This window comes from Pavona decussata, unplaced genomic scaffold (genome assembly GCF_977016875.1).
Source record: "Pavona decussata unplaced genomic scaffold, jaPavDecu1.1 SCAFFOLD_3, whole genome shotgun sequence".
NCBI classification, from domain to species: Eukaryota; Metazoa; Cnidaria; class Anthozoa; order Scleractinia; family Agariciidae; genus Pavona; species Pavona decussata.
Genome location: NW_028145427.1, coordinates 531,516 through 546,398, shown reverse-complemented (window position 1 = coordinate 546,398; position 14,883 = coordinate 531,516). Strand labels below are relative to the sequence as shown.

At 40.2% G+C, this 14,883-nt stretch overlaps 1 protein-coding gene and 2 pseudogenes across 4 annotated transcripts in view; 2 read left to right on the top strand and 1 right to left on the bottom strand.

Annotated features, from left to right (window-relative positions):
• LOC146489752 (contactin-associated protein-like 2) overlaps positions 1-14,883 on the bottom strand; it is a 229,053-nt gene that overhangs the window by 188,670 nt on the left and 25,500 nt on the right. The window lies entirely within an intron of this gene.
• On the top strand, positions 1,315-2,318 carry LOC146489755 (collagen triple helix repeat-containing protein 1-like; annotated as a pseudogene). Its single transcript, XR_014859628.1, has 2 exons — positions 1,315-1,608; positions 1,786-2,318. The product of XR_014859628.1 is annotated as a collagen triple helix repeat-containing protein 1-like (transcript).
• On the top strand, positions 8,870-13,020 carry LOC146489754 (contactin-associated protein-like 5; annotated as a pseudogene).

Below are 14,883 nucleotides of genomic sequence, written 5' to 3'. Positions count from 1 at the left end.
AATTTGATTTCATGCCTTATTTGAAAAGATAAATAAGAGATAAGATAAAGAGAGCGTCGCCAAGCCAAACTAAGAGATGCCAGTGAACTCAGCGTTTCGCTTTCGGGCTGTGTAAAGCTGAAATTGTAACAAAAAGCATTGTTGTCCTTTTTGTTCTATTTTATCTTGCTTCTTGCTAAGAAGTAAACCTTATTTTCTCTTCAATTTTTGAGATTTCTGTTTTCGCTCAGCTTCTGAGGCACATAACTTCAAAACTGAATGTATAAATGATACACGACAGTTGTTGAAAGCTTTGTTAATTTCTGATACGCTGATTCAATCTCACAATAGCTGATCATTTCAAATCAAAAGAATTCCTTCGTTTTAACTACAAACTTAGGGAAAGCGGTGCTGATACGAATCTGGAAGCCACTAACACTGAGTAATAATTAAAATTCAATAATTAAAATGCAAACACGTTCACGAACTTGTAAAACTTTGCTCGTCCTATTTTTGGCTCACCACACAATCATAGCATTCAAACCAGTTTTAACATGAAAATTTTTTAAATAAACCCAGTAGACTTCAACTGTTACAAGTCATATGATTGGGACATTGTAAATTCTCTAACCAATAAGAACGAGCGACGTATTTTTACATTTGATGGGTAATCAACTCGTGAACTTGTTTTAACGTGAAAGATGTTAATAAGTAATCCCCAGGGCAGCGGTAAAGTGGTAAACTGTTTTGTAGAGAGTATCATTTGCTTCCACCGTCGCAGGATTAAGGTAGGCACTTCATCGCTGTAAAATATCAGTTATGAAGATGAATAGGGCTTACATTGATTAACATCTATGAATTTAACCAACGAGACTATTTGGAAGTAATTCAGTTCATCTCATGAAATGCGATAGTTATTCAAGTTGAACTTAGGTTGACGATAATTTATGAATTTTTACAGCTCAGAAAATATTGATGGCGCGATCTCTTATAATCTATCCACTGACCATCATGTTACTCGTCACCTTGTGCTCTGCAAAGGACAACGGCAGCAGTAAATCACGTGACAAGATGTGTTCATCTAGCTAAAATAGCAGCTGCCTGAAAAAATCTGGAGTAATAAAGCATTTCTGAGTCATGTGCCAACGGACAGTAAAGAGAATCGAAATAACCTAAATGAATTTCAATTTCTAAAAAAAAATTGATTCATTTTGACATGAACGTTAGATTACTTAGGGACAGGAACAGTTGTAACAGCTTTAATTATATTTCGAAAAAGGATCTAGTGGCGTTCTTGTTTCTGCATCCTACCAGCCTCCTTCATTTTGTAATGGGGAACAACCCGGGACTTGGACATACATGGCATGTGTCCCGGGATTCCCTGGGGCACCTGTGATGGAGCCAAAAGAACCCTGGGTAGACCCGGAAAGACTGGAACCCAGGGAGCACCTGGTGCGGAAGGAAAGAAAGGAACAAAGGGAGAACCTGGGATCCATGCAGGGTCCCGCCGGCCAAAAAGGACAGCGAGGGAACAAAGGTGACATTGGAACTCCTGGGCTGTCTTCACAAATGAACTGGAAGGAATGCACCTGGAAAAAGGAGGTCATCAGAGGTTCAGGCGAGATATTTGTGAGTGGACTTTCCATCATTTCTTGATAAATAAAGTATTTCTTGCCACACTTTTACTACCTTGATAAGAACATAAAAAGAACCTTATAAATCCTGCAATCTCGAATTTTAATCGAATTTTAGATAATAATAGTTTTAATTCCCAGTTCATATTCATTCAAAACCATTTTTTAACAGCAATGTGAATTCATGAAGAAGTACACAAACACTGCCCTCCATGTCTACTTTGCTGGTAACCTCAGGATTCGGTCCTGTGACTACTGCTGTAGCCGCTGGTATTTCAAGTTCAATGGCGCCGAGTGCAGCTCTCCTGGGTCTATTGATGGTGCATTCTACATGTGGACTGGCAGGAGGCAAGAGGTTCTCCGTCACCGCCACATTGAAGGTCGCTGTAATAACATTCACAAGGGAAAGGTTCGTGTGGGATTCTGGGTTGGAAAGTGTACCACTGGCCATAAGAGTGCTAACCCATCCACTGGTTGGCATTCAATGTCCCGGATCTTCATTGAAGAGGTCCCAAAAGCTCAGCAGTAAACACGTCACACGTGATCAACTGGACTTTTCATTTTAATAAATATGTTTAAAAGACTGTAGAAAATTAGTAAAAAAGATGTAGAAGAACACTGCAGTGCTGATTCAGTGGAAATCATGGCAGTAGGTTTGAAGTTCAGTCTGTATCAGTTAAGTAACAAAGTCCAGGAATGTTTACATATGGCTGCTGAAATTTTTTTTTTCATATACCAATTGCAATCCTCTGATAGGTTAACTTGCTTAAAGAGTATTGCAAAACTCCAGGGTCAGATTCTTTTCAAAACAGAGCAGCTCCAAAGACATTACTGAAATCCTAAATCTTCACAGCAACAGTTATAGATTTCACTGCATTGGGAGCCAGAATATTTTAACACCTGATCCTAGCATAATCAAAATGAAAACTACTAAAGAAAAAAAATACATATAAGTTTTTCGCGGTGTCTTTCGAATCTGATGACTAAAACTCTGTCACGAGACACAGCGTGTAGTTGGCTCAAATGACAACGTTCATTGGATTGTTAGAAGAAAGCAAAAATAACGTATAACCTTGAAAAAAAAAAAAAACAAGAGTATTATACGACTGCCGTGCGGTTTGAGTTGCGTGCGCGTTGGCTTCTATGACGTCACCCATTTATCCTAACCGAAGGTAATGGCTTGACGCCGACAATCTTAAGGCATTACCTTTGTCTCTCTCTTTTCCTAAAGAACTTCCATCACTCCTGCATCTCATCCCTTTATAAATAATATCTCAACAAATATAACACTTGCCGTTTACGCGTTTAGAAATAAGAAAACTATAAATCTCCAACTCTCAACTCCAGATATCTTTTTCAGGCGGCTGGATTTGTTTTTTTTAGCTGTTTTTCACTTTTTGGATCGCAACACAATGCCTGTCTAAGCCCTGTCTAAGTATTGGCTGCCAAGGAAACTTGACAATTATAAATGGTGCATATGATACTCGTACGGTTCTTATTTTTGAGAAGTCGTGCTACGTTTTGTTTTCATGCCGTTGATTCGTTTCCTTTCCACAAAAGTAAGCATATCAAAGCAAAACAACAACAAAAAAATCACTTCTATCACATGTCCATCAAATTCAATGGGATGGATTGGTGAGAAGACGAAGGCTACGCTCTTCTCTGCACTAACGGTGAAATGCTGGACGTTTTGTTTTTATGGGTGGCGGGGTGGGAGGAACATCTTACAAATTAGATGCGTGCACTAACGAGTATACCGATGCCTTCTCCCTTCCAGATGTCGTTCCCAGGCCTCTTCAGTTTCGTTGTACTATGCAAGGCTTTTTTACTTGATTCTCGTTTGATTTTTATTAAATACAGAAAAAAACGTGGGACATGAAGTCTTTTTTTAGTTTTATGCTGCACTGCCTCGATGTTTGTGACTATAATCATATATAATCTTTGTTTGTGCTTTTTTTCAATGTACATGATTGATTCTTACAATCTTGTAGTGGTGTTATATAGAATTAGATTAATTATTAATTAAAATAATGTGCAAGCAAGGAAGCTTGATGAACCATTTGGTTATCTTGCTAGCTCCCTGGCTAATTTAGGTTCTAGATAGCAGGCAAAAAAGAAAAAAAAATTAAAAAGCAAAAGGAAGGAAGAACTAATTAATTGTAAAATGTTAAAGTATGTTACGAGGTCAGCATAAAAGAAAATTAGTTCATTCGTTGTTCTGACAGTAAATAACGTATTATTTGTTCCCGAAAAGCAAACATACTTTGTATGAGTTTTTTTAAAAGGAGTTGGAAGGTCTTTGCAAATATCGGTTGCCATGAAGGAGATTAATTGTTTACCTACATTAGTTCGTACGTTCGGCTTACAAAGATTATGCTTAGCTGCATATCTTGTGTTGTAGCCATGTATATTACTAGCATATTGAAATATTGACTTGTTCGGGAATCGACTCTAATCCCAGTTGGAGACAACTAAACAGAAACTAATAAAGTTGTCGCTCTGGGGAGAAGAGATGGCGCAGCGGTGAGAGCACTCGCCTCTGACCAGTGTGGCCCGGGTTCGATTCCCGACTAGGCGTCATATGTGGGTTGAGTTTGTTGTTGGTTCTCGTCCTTGCCCGAAGGGTTTTTCTCTGGTACTCCGGTTATCCCCCCCTATCCAAATTCCAATTCGACCTGGAAACAGTGGAAAGAACAGCCACTCCTTGGATTCCACTGAAATTCCCATTTTTTTTTTAATTTTTGTTATAAAACGAGAACTTAAAAAAAATCTTACGGCACTTATGTGAGGTTTTTTTTTTAATTCAAAATTCCTTTTCAAAAAAGCAAAACGCGAAAAGTAGACATACTCAAACGGATTTCTGTATCAAACAGTGTTTTTTTAATTTTTTCTTTACTTGCAATGCTACAGTACAGTACTTACATTACTACATTCCTTGAATACCACAGTACTTACAATACTACAGTACTTGCTTTACTACATTACTTACAGTACTACAATACTACGGTACTTACAAAACTACATTACTTGCAATACTACAGGCTCCAGTTGTTCAAAGGCCGAATAACTTTATCCTGTGGATAAGTCACTATCCGACAGTTTCAATCTGTGTAAAGATTTCAGTATTTCCTCTTGTACAAGCCAATATGCACACTCTAATCACAGTTAAGTTTGGGAGTGTACGAAAACCTTGGACAACGTTTACTGACGTGAAGTATATTTTAGACCCTAAATAATGCCTTATCCAGCGGATAAAGTTATCCGGCCTTTGAACAAATGGGGCCAGTACTACAAAACTACAGTACCTACAATACTACAGTACTTACAAAACTACATTACTTACAATACTACGGTACTTACAAAACTACAGTACCTACAATACAACAGTACCTGATACTACAGTACTTACAAAAGTACATTACTTACAATACTACGGTACTTACAAAATTACAGTACTTACAATACTACAGTACCTGATACTACAGTACTTACAAAACTACATTACTTACAATACTACGGTACTTACAAAACTACAATACCTTCAATACTACAGTACTTACAAAACTACATTACTTACAATACTACGGTAGCACAAATTTCGATATTTTAGTGCAACGAAAAGGGAATTTGTATGCAGCCTTCCGGTTGATAGAATTCGAGCAAATGTTATTACAGTCGGCAACCATTTATTTTGAGTTTTACTGGGACTGGTCTTCTTAGAGCTGTTACATTTCTGATAAACTATATTATGTCGCGACATTTGCCTGTTAGACCAGCTAAAGATCGCTAAATGTGAGCTCTGTGATAAGTTACTTTGGTAAGTCCCACGCAACCGAGAGTATTGAAACCACTCAACTGTGTTTAATAAATCTGGCCACGGATGTGGCAGGTTTATTAAGGCTAAAACTGACAACACCGCAATAAATGTAAACGGTTAAACTTAATTAACAAACGTGGGGCGAAAAACAACGCCACAAGCCACCCACTGTGGCTGAGCCCCACAGGAAAAATAGAAATACAAACTGACCGAAAAAACACAGAGCGCACGTTTTGCGAACAAAATGACGACTGTGAGGAACGCAGCCCTTGTCTGGACGGCCTCACAGAAAGTTTAGAAACAAAATATAGCTACATGGAGGATAATAGAAAAAATGACAACTCTGAGGAGCCGCAGCCCATGTCTGAACGGCCTCAATGAGCGTCCAGAAACAAATCATGAAAGGGAAAAAAAAATAAAAAATAAATAAAAATTAAATTAAATTAAATTAAGAAAATGATGAAAGCAGTGGCTGGTCATTGTCACCCCTATGTTAAACACAGTCAGGGTGAAATTGGAAAGAGTGAAAAAAAAAGTGGCGATGCCAACCAGATGACAGCCCAATTGTCTGACCCACTTGGCTGGCGGGCACGCCACCTAAAAGGATGTACTTATTAAAGTTTTCAAATACAAAATTAAGATAGAGGTACGGAAAGAGCGACGGAGCAGCCCATGACTGAACTCCACTGGTCGCACCTTGAAATAGGTGACACCTGCTTATTTTAAATGACACCAACAACGGCGGCATTGTCACTGCAAATGAACTACTACCCACGGCAATGGTGTTGGTTGCAGTGGCAACAGCTTACTCAATACAGCCAAGTCCGTCTGTGATCCTGGGCGTCAAGATAGCCGCGATGTGGTCCTGAGAAAGCGCGGACTGTACTGCTTGAGCGACCACGGTGGAGATGAAGCATTGACGTCAAAGGACACCATATCTGGGTTACCCTGTGGTGCTGGCGGTGGGACATTTTAGCGAGTTGCACGCCAACTTCAGCAGTTCCGATAATCTCGGCCGTTTACTCCTGGTTTAACGAGTGGCTGTAGAGTTTGACGCGGCACGCTTTCTAGGAGGCAATATTACTTGCAAAAGAAAATCGGTAAGGGGATAAGACAGGAGCCAAGCAGGAAACACCCTGAGACAGTGTTCCGGCCTATAAATTACAGATATATTGACGAAAGAAACAGATGCCTAGGTCAATAACATTCCTCGCTAATAATTTGTTGGTTCAAGAAAGACAGTGTGATTAGGGCAGTACGAGATAAAGAAAACAGAATGCCGGCCCAACCAGGTCGAGCATTACACAAGTTTTAAACAAACAAAGAAAAATTGGAGCAGAACAAACACTGCCAAGTTCCAGCCATAACAAAGTGCAATATCACAGAGCCGAGTGCATTGGACACACCCCCAATGGGGCGATCAAGTGGGTTGTACACTCATGTGGCAAAGTGAAAGCACAAAAACAACATGACCAAAGCCGTGAAAAGCACGATAAAAATTACCGTGACGAACATGGTCCAAAGGACCCAGTGAGCCTTGAAAGAAAAATGGGAATTACCCAGTGAACAAATAAACAAGAACTCACGAACAATCGCAAACGAAAACGGCTTGGTAAACAAATGGAACTGGCAGGTATCTTTCAAATTCGACATAATCACTGAAGGCGCAATGGCCCTCAAAAATCTCAATACTGCCCCTCTCAGACTGCGAAAAAAAAATAATAAAATAAATAAAATAAAATAAAATTGTACTGCCCTAACATATTAAAAGGAATACCATTGCAAGCAAGAAAAAACGGGATTCGCAATTCTAAAACCCCGGTGACACCAATATAAGACATTGGTAATCGGTTCGAACACTACTTGTAAATATTGAGTTAAAATGATAACTAGAGATAAATCATCTGACAGACACATATAAATTGGACACCGTAAGACTCAAACATCAACCGAGCAAGGTCCTCGATCGCTGAACTAGTCTCAACGGCGGAAAGGAAAGTTAAAAGTAGAAAAAAGAACTATTAAAAACTATTTACAATTCATTTCGATGAAAAAAGGGACAACTTTCAAGGCGATTTTTTTTTCCATAAAGTTACTATGCTATTCTTATTAAAATAATAACAATCTTTTATTAGGAAGCTCCATCACTAACAGTAGTTTACATAGAGGTCCTAAAACTAGATATATATTATATAATGATACAACTAGAAATCATAAAATATAGAGCTAAAATCGAAATATATATAAACTTAAATATAAAAAGCAGAAAAAAGACACTTCTTGAAAATTGGCAAACTTGCTAAATTTCTTACAGTTCTCTCTAACTCTTTAAAGTCTTTGAAACAGTGGTACCGCGAACGATGTTTTCCCCAATTGTATTTGATTTTGGGGAGCTTATAGTATCTATGTTGCGAGTATTGTAGGAGTGCATATCACTCTTTCTTACAAAGTCCAAAGAATGATCCAGTTGGCCATTAGTACATTTATATGCATATATACATCGATGACATTTTCTACGTTCTTCGAGATTCAGCCATCTCAAGACTGTTAATGCATCAGTTGATGAGGAGTGAACTAATATCAACTTAGCTGCCTTGGTTTGCAGAATTTGCAATTCATTTATTATTGAGACATTGTCCTTGTCTCCCCAAACTAAATCAGCATAATCAAAAATAGGTAGCACTAAGCTGTTATTAAAAAGTAACCGGGCATCATAAGGTCATCTTGTCCTATTGTGAGTTCGTAATACTGACCTGTAGCGGTGATGAGATGAAAGTGAAATATAGGATACATTTAAACTACGGGTGAAAGAATGAATAACTGAATGACCAGTGCAGTTATGTAGGCAGTTTATGCCTAAAGCCTTAAAAAAAATCAAGCTTGAACGGGATTCGAACCTATGACCGCCCCGATACCGGTGCAGTGCTCTACCAGTTGAGCTATCAAGCCAACTTTCGTGACTTCGAAAATTATCCGTGATGAGATTAAACTGAAATTCATGAAATTCGGAATGACCAGCTACCAGTTGGCTTGATAGCTCAATTGGTGAAGCACTAACAAACCGTGGATATAATAAACAATTTGCATTGAGCAATGATACATTGTGTCAAAGTTGTAATTTACAAACGTTGCATTGTAACGAGGTTTCACTTAAACGAGGTTGGAAAGAAACAACTTTTCAGTAATAGTGAGTTTGCATCATATTGGAGTTATAATGTATCAGGATTGCACTCTAACTGACAAATAAACTATAACTGAATCGAGACAGCACTAACGAACTACTAGCGGTCTTTTTGGACATTCTGTCAAGTAACTCACACCTCCTCAAGTCCGGTTACATAAATCAACCTTTACTTACTTGAAAAACATAGCGCGAAGGACTCGAAAGCTTGTAACCCTTTAATTTTTTTGTAGATTCTGAAAGCTAATCTAATCTTCTCTTTATCGCAATAGATTTACTATCAACCTTGGCAGCTCTAAAAGCATCTCTGGGAAACATACAGTGATCCTTGGAAGTAACTTGTCGGATAACAAATGGCACCAAGTCAAAGTCGACCGAAATCAACGCACCGTTGTTCTTACTGTTGATAAGATCACAAGCCAAACAACCACCCCTGGCTCCTTCATCAGCCTTGATCTCGACACATTCCTCTATGTCGGCGGCCTGCAGAGCAGCGTATCTGGTGATTACGGGGCGATAGATGCACCAAATTTCATTGGCTGTATGAAAGATCTATATTTCGATTTAAAAGATATCCTTTATGGCGCCAAGGATCACCTCTCTGATTATGCCACCCACGGCTCTGTGCTATTTTATTGTTCGAATACTGAGTATGTCCCTGTAAACTTCCCAACTCCTGATACGCACATGAAACTTAGCAAGCGCTCACCCAAAAACTTCACTGTAGCTTTGAACTTTCGGACTTACGATGGAAATGGTGTTTTAGTTTACAAGCAAAGCAGAAATGCGCGCGTTTATCTTGCGCTTTCATCGGGAAGCCTTGATCTTGAAATTCGAGTAGGACCTGATAAACCAATTAAAATAAGCGAAGGCGACAACTTGAATGATGGGATGTGGCATCACGTGACGGCTGGGGTAACTGACAAGGAATTATGGCTGCAGTTGGATTCTAAACCAAAATTGCCTCACGAAAATCCATGGCTGTCAAAGATTGGTAATTTTCGAAATCGTGTTTACATCGGTTACGGAACACAGAATAGAGGATTTGTTGGCTGTATGCACCGAGTAAAACTGAACGGTAATCCAATGAACTTGATCAACTTGAGCGGCTCTCATATAAGCAATGCGGTCATCAACCATTGTGCTATCTCAAGCAAGTGTTTCCCCAATCCCTGTCGCAGCGGAGGCGAGTGTTTGCAAACATGGAGAGCTTCCTCGTGTGACTGTGAAGGGACCTTTTATCGTGGGGCCCGCTGCGAGGTTCCTCTTTTCCGTGCCACATGCCAGGAGTACAAGGCACTGGAAGTGACCCGTGATTCGTACTGTGAAGTGGACCCTGACGGAACAGGGCCTTTGAGTGCCTTTACTGTGTTGTGTAACATGTCAGCCTCTGATGCCGCTACGACAGTGATAAATCATGACAAAGAGGGTAAAACTAACGTCCCGTTCGGCGCAAGCGACGTGGGCGGCCATTATTATCAACGAATCACTTATAGAAGTGACATTGCTAGTGTTCGCGCGCTAATACAGCGCAGTTCAACCGGCCGGCAATTCATTAAACATGACTGCTATAATTCCAAACTTCTGAATCCACCAATTGGTCCAGAGCATGTGCAGTGGTTATCTAGTACCTTTGTCCTGCAAAATTATTGGGGCGGTGCACCAGCTGGCAGCAATAAATGCGCCTGTGGATTGACTAAAACCTGTGAGGACCCCTCTAAGTACTGCAACTGTGACGCTGACAATGATGACAGGTGGAGACAGTATTCGGGAGAGTGAAAACACAACTCTACACTCGATAAACACATGTTCCAAACTTCTACCACATTTTAAGTTTTAGGTTTAATTTACACGCAACGATTCTTATAGTAGACTTGTCACCAGCACGTTGCATAAAAAGAAAATCGGGCCGCGTCTAAATCGGCCTTTACATGGTCCGACTTCTTGTTTTATGCGATATGCTGATGACAAGATTACAACACAAATTGTTTCCTGTAAGTTAAACATAAAGCTTATCGCACACGACACGTATTGCGTATTGCTGTAATTTAAATCCAGGCGTTCAGAAAGTGGGAAACAACGCGAAGAAAATTGCGATGCGAACGGCGAATAATGAACGCGAGGAGACTGTAAAGAAAGGTGCCTCTTCTCCCTAGTCTCTTCCCGTTTTTCCGCTCCTCGTCTTTATCATTCGCGCGCGTCCTAATTTTCGCGCCAATACGGCCCACTATCGGAATGCCTGGAACACATTTTCAAACGTGTTTCAAAATCTCACGAAGGCAATGTTGAATGACGAGAGTTTATACGAAACTTTGCATGACGCTACCAACGCTCGCTACATAAGTCGCATACGATAGTCGCAAAAAAACGTTGTATCGGCTGAATCGGTCTTTACAGTTCCCGGAATGGGTGCTATCGGTGTAAATAGTTGACCTATTCACCCGTGTCTGATTGGTATAAATTGATCAGGTGACGTGACGTTGATAAGTGGAGAGAGCATAATATCCATCCAGCGAAAATGCCTCGATGTATAGAACTCACCCGCGAAAAAAATTCTCATTTGTTCTTTGAATTCATTCAAACAGGTTGCTTGCATTGTATTTTTATCCTGCACGTTGTTCATTTGTCTTTTTTACTTTAACTTTGAAGGTCAAAGGTCAAATTGGTGAGCTGTAAATTCGGGAAGATACCACCTACCCGGGATAAACTTTAGTACATGGCGAACAATAAAAACAATAGATCCGAGTGTTTCCGTCTAGAGACAATTGGTTTGACAGTTTCCCCTTGGAAATTTGATGTTTTTGCAACTAGCTTATAAGCCATCCAAGCTTTGGTTCTCGGGCTAATATTTGTTTTAAGAACATCAAATTTCCAAGGGACAACTATCAGTCGACAGTCTTTTGAGGGAAACAGACATAAACTGAAAACAGTACATTACTTTGGACTTGACATTGAGGTTTAATTCGCTTAAACACGACAATATTTATGCTTACGTACAGTGTATGACACTTCACCTTGGGCTGTCACCTTGTAGTGGTGGTGAGGGTCGGGTGTCTCAATGACCCTAAAAGCTGTGCCGGCTGGGACTCTAGTCCCTGGCAGGTCTAACCATGCCGGATTGGTCGAGGGGTAGTGGCCAGACAAAGAACAGCCCCTGGTCCTCCAGGTTGGGGGTTGGGCGGTGGGCCAATCACCCACCCCCTTAAAACAAAGCAGATTACAGAAACCTTAAACACTCGAAGGCAATCTTCTCTTGGGGCCAATGTGGTACCTTGCTTAAGTAACCAAAGCATGACGCCCTTGAGCCAAAGCCGAAAGGAAGATCAGGAGCTGAACAAACCACTAATGACACCAAGGGCTCAGATAAGAATAGGGAACTGGAAAAATGTGTATTACATCGTTCTTTCATAGGTTATTTAACGGATAAATCATCGTTGCCAGTGGCTATGCTCCAGTTCTTGGCGGATGCTAAGGATTCCTTCTTCACTCTCGGACCTTTGGAGTGCTTTGGCTCTTCCGGTCACACATCTAGTCAAGTGAGCAATGCTAATTTCATCTCGTCTGCCTGCAAATTGGTCAACCCACCCCCCACAGTTGATAAAAGCATCCCCCTTACTTCTACCCAGACAGCAGTAACGACGCCTCAAGCAAGAAAAAACGTCCACCACTACACCACCCCCAGGTAAACCTAGAAATACACTGTATCCCCCCAAACCTCATGTAACCATGACGACCACTATCGCAACGCACAAAACCTCAACTACTATGGTGACGTCTGTGTTAAGTCACGATGCCAAGAACGATGGTGTGACAGTACATTCTTCCATTACCACAGGTAAGAGTGGCGTTACAGTGCGCTCCAGCATCACCACCAAAGGCAAGACTGACATGCAGCCGACGGAGAGAGCAGACAAACCCAATTCTTTAAGAGTGGTGGTGATAACGAATGGAAGTGTTTCTTACATCACTCACGTCAAGAGAGGAATAGTCTACGACGCTAGGTTCATTATCCTGGTCACGTATTCTGTGCTCGCCTTTATTATCCTAATTTGGGTGATTACCTTCGTTGTTGTGAAGCGGTCCGGTCGAAGCTACGTTTGCTGCATTTCGTGCAAGAGCTGTCGAAGGATAAAGAATATAATAACAATAAAAACTTTATTTATCCACGGAATCCTTACCACTAAAAAGTGGTCTTCTAAAGAGCCTTCTAAATATGCTGGATATTGAGGTGTATCGTCACTCGGTGCGCACTGATTCCCCGGATGTGGTGCAGTTGGATGACACGAACCATGGCGCAGTGGAGTATGGGGCGTACAGTATTACCAATGGGCAAACAGTGTATCATGCAGTGCATCGAGACTCGCATGTCAGAAAATACGTGTCCTTCTCAGCGTCAACTTCCAAACTGTGCACTCTGTAAAGGTAAGGAAGGTGAAAGCAAAACACAAAAGCACTTGTCAGCACAGAACGCTGAATCCCTTTCCCATTTTAGATAATTCTACTGCTGTTTAACGATCTTTCCTACTTCACTCGAGGAATCTCCCCATTGTGTCGAATAACAATCTCGTACCCAGAGTCCTCGGGCTCTTTGGCCAGCGGTTGGTCCGCAGGAGAGACTCTGGGTTACTGAAATTTTATTATCGCAGGATTGCTGCGGTAAAACAATGCAAGCCGTTACGGGGCCGCCTCCTGGCGACCAACCGCTGGCCAAAGAACCCGAGGACTTTGGGTACGAGATTGGTCAAATAACGGAGCGAGTCGATAAATAGCCGCTGTTCGGGAAATAGAACCTATGTTGGCGGAATCAAGGAACTGAACCCCCCCCCCCCCCCCCCTCCCACACACACACACACCTTTATTTGCGGGAAAGACAAGAAATTAATTAATTAATTAATGTCAACTTGCTTGACGTTTAATTGCCGTTAATCAAATCTTTTCATTTGTTACTTATTCTCATCCTAATTTGCATTTTATTTTTTCCAAAGAGGCTCCTTTGTTATCAGCGATCCAAGTTGGTTTGAAATCAGGATAAACCAGTGAAGTAAAATGTTTGTAAGGAATGCATTCTGGGCATTAGCGTCTTGAGCAGTAGTCGATAAGAGCATATTTAGCCTCCGTTTAACTTGTTCGGGACCTAGACTTGGACATTTGAAAGTTGTAAAACATGGATAAAGATTTGCGTCCAGGCAGCGGGTAAAATGGAGCATACATGAAGTCTGGAGGTTCTGGGCTTATGTAGATTCTTTTATACCAGTTTCAGATCTTTGAATTTATATACGTTTTCTTGTCCGAAATGCAGAATAAAATTGAGATCTATCGATCTGTTTTTCTTTGGTGACCTGGATGCAAGTAATTAGGAAAAAGAAATTAAACAGGACAATTTCGTTGCTTTCATTTGCACATATAGGGCCGGTCGTTTGAGCATGAAAGCCTATTAACACTAAGTCGTGGTAAAATGTTAACAGTATTATTTAAACGCATTTTCACTTTACTGCTAACGGGGTCGATTAAATTCAACCTTCTTTGACGAACAGAGCTCATGACCGTGTGACACTTTGATGTTACTTATATGCTGTCATAGCTACATTCCTCCTAGAAGGAGAGAGGAGAGAAATTAAAACTCGGTTTAAGCTTAGCTAAGCTTCCAAGTACTCGAGAGTATGCTGCTTATATCAAGGTTAATAATAATAATAATTTATATTATATAGCGCTATTAACGTTTGATGATCAACAGCGCTAGCTTTACAGGAAGTAAATTAAAGCGAGTGTTTTTTTTTCAAATTCATTTTCGTTCACTGTTACATGCTTTTATGTTATCACAGAGACACACTCGAAGGTTGCGCTTACCTAAGACACCTTAGTGTGGTCTATATTGTCTTTTTATTTTTCGACGCGTTAATACGGCACGTGCACGAGTTTGCTAAGATTCCAATTATTTATTTCGTAAAAATGGCCCTGTTATCTAGAAAAAAAAAAACAATAATTTAAAACCATCTGTTTAAAATGCAAGTTCACAAGATTTCTAGACGTACCAATAAGGTGCTGCATGTGATGTGTTTTTTCTTTCTTTCTCTCTTTTACATATATTTTATTTCTGGGCCCGCAGTAATTGGCTATCTACATATTGATTATGATGCTTTTTTTTGTATCATAAAGGCAAAGCTAATAAAAAAGAAAAAATAATAATAATAATAATAATGGACGAATATGAAGTTCACACCTGCCACCAGGTTGTTGGTCCCCTTTAGGCTGAATACTTTTTAATCAATTAT